The sequence below is a fragment of the Belonocnema kinseyi genome, chromosome 1 (genome assembly GCF_010883055.1).
Source record: "Belonocnema kinseyi isolate 2016_QV_RU_SX_M_011 chromosome 1, B_treatae_v1, whole genome shotgun sequence".
Lineage (NCBI taxonomy): Eukaryota > Metazoa > Arthropoda > Insecta > Hymenoptera > Cynipidae > Belonocnema > Belonocnema kinseyi.
The window spans coordinates 167,754,434-167,757,232 of NC_046657.1; the positions used below are offsets into that span (position 1 = coordinate 167,754,434).

Sequence of the window (2,799 nt, forward strand, 5' to 3'; positions counted from 1 at the left end):
TCTTAAAATAGACGGATGTCATTTTTTCAGAAAATTAAAAAAAAAAAATTGATGACCAAGTCGGACGTGCTTTACTATTTGGTCATATTATCCGCTTCCGAGATTGCCCGGAAGTGAGTGAATGAGATCGGAACTTCATTTTTTTAAGTGGAATATGTGTATTTTTATGATAGATTTGGATTCGACGCTAAAAAATACTTGAGTTTTGTTTAAATTTTTTTTTCTAAAACGGCTTTCTGGACCTCTAAATGACACTTGCGTTAAACTCATGTTAGACCAAAATTTCGTTTTTTTAGCCGAATATGTACATTTTGATGACGAAGTCAAATTGTACGACAAAAAATACGTATGTTTCTACTATAAAACGATTAAAACGCAAATAAAAACGCAAAAGACAGCATTATTTTAACAAGTCACTGAGTATTTAATTCAAAGCATGTATGGTTTTTTTATAATTAGGTCTAGTAGATTTATCTTAGTTATATTTTATTCGATTTATCACAACATAATAACTTATACTCTAATGAACAAACTAAATAATCATATTGTTACTAAAGAAAGAAAATTGAATTATCATCTGAAAAAAATGAATGTTTTCTCCATTCAAATATTATTTTAAAAAAATATTAATTCAAATGAACGCCTTGAAAGATTCTGAAAAGCGAAAATTATTCTTTCAAACCCTGTATTAGAACTCTTTACTGTTCAAATTGGGGTCCACCTTGCAAAATACAGGCGTGTACTCTAACTTGAAAGTTATTAACAGCTTGTCTAATTTCTACTGTATCAAGTGACCTAACTGCTTCAGTAATTCTATGAATCATGTTGGCTCTTGTGGTTGGGCACTCGCGGTTCCCTAAATCCTTTACGCTTTCCTATAAATAATAATCTAGCACAATAAGATCTGGAGATCAAGACGGATAATTGACAAGACCGTGCTTTCCGATCCAACTATTGGGAAACAATCTATCTAAACTTGCTTGACTTATACGTGCGCTATGCGACGGACACGCATCTTGCTGAAACCATATATCGCGGCGTAATTGAAGATCAAGATTTTCCAATAAAATCGGCAATTGTTGTTCTATAAGCTCTACGTATCTAAAGCGATTTAAGTCGCCATTGAAGAAAATTGGATCTATAATTTGATCATCAATAATCCCGCACTATACATTTACTTTTCAAATCCGTTGATGCTCGATGGTTCTTAACCAATGAGGGTTATTAGGTGCCCAATAACTGAAGTTCCACGTATTCACTTCCCCGTATTTACTTCCCCGTTAATCTTGAATGTTCATTCACCCGGAAATAGTATGGTCTGATGAAATTGTTCTTCTTGGCGTCTTGACCAATTGCAGAATGCAAGGCGTTATTCGTAATCAAGGTTACTCAGCTCTTCATGCAGCTCCATTCTGTGGGGATCTTCGAGAATGCGATGGACTGTGGACTTACCAATCCCAGAATCAATCTCACGTCGTCAAAGTGAATCACGTGGTTCAACAATTGCGGATGCATTGATATTCACTAATCGCTCATTTTTTACTTGTCGGTGGATGACCCTTCCTTTGTTATGATGGGGTTGCACAATGCCATGTGTCCTTATTTTTTTATACAGGCGCGAAAAAGCTTTCCGAGAACCAGGAAATCTGTTAGGAACACCTTGTCGCCACAGTCTCTCAACACCAGTGTAGGACCCTGCTTCCAAATAAACTTGCAGCATGTCGTGTGCCTCCGCATTCGAATACACCATTTCTGAATATATATATAACTTATCGTCCGGTAAGGAATATCTAATCATTAAATGATTATTTTATTTTAAATAGTCAGAACAAGCGCAATCTATCTGCCCACGGAGCGGCAGTAAAATAGCACTTTATTTTACTGCGACGAGCAGCACGTAAACTGACAGCAAAGAGGAGAAAGTGAGTGAGACGTGAAACACAAGTGAAAGAAAAGAGTGAGAATAACTCATTTGAAACCTAAGTTTAACTACGAAGTGGATTTTGAATTTCTCACGTCACCCAATGCGCGTGCGCATGCGGTACTATCAAGCGCCGTAATCCAAAAAAAGAGCTCTTATTCTGCTCACTTCAAACAAAGTATTGTATGCACCCTGGCAGTATACTTGTATTATACTCATATAAAGTTCAACTTTACTGCCTAGGTACATAATCTACTATTATCCAACTCAAAATTACCTTGGTGAATAATGGTAGCGAAAATTTGATGTTAACGTCCTACCCTTAACGAATAATAGAAAGATAATGTACACAACACTTCGTATCTCCATTCCGAGTTAATTGAAGGAGGACGATGATTATGGAATATGCACGAGAAAGAATATTTGGCTAACGACTAAATTACGAAGTAATTTATGAAGTCACCACGTAGTGTTACATAGAATGGCTGTTTTTTCAAAAATTCGGTCCATAAAATTGAGAGATTTTCCTTACAGATCCAATAAGAACTAAAGTTAGAATGTCGTTTAAGAGGTGACCGTAATAAGCAAAACATTTAATTGTGTGTGAAGGGCTCCATGTAAATCGAACATGTACTTAACGCAAAGGTCATTTGGAGGTCAAGAAAACAGTTTTAGAAAAAAATTGTAAACAAAACTTACGTATTTTTTGGCGTAGAATCCAAAGCTGACCCCCTTATTTTATATATCCCTACTTCTATATATATAGGCGTCTTACATGCCTACAGTCTGTCAAGTTAAAGCGTGGGTGGCTTTACTCGCAGTCGGTAAGGTGTATCGACATGATTTTGGTGTCAAAATATTAAGAAGAGCTCCCTCTT

The 2,799-nt window shown here is 36.0% G+C and overlaps 1 protein-coding gene across 3 annotated transcripts in view; it reads right to left on the reverse strand.

Annotated features, from left to right (window-relative positions):
- Positions 1-2,799, reverse strand: part of LOC117166923 (esterase FE4-like) — a 64,497-nt gene that overhangs the window by 26,977 nt on the left and 34,721 nt on the right. The window lies entirely within an intron of this gene.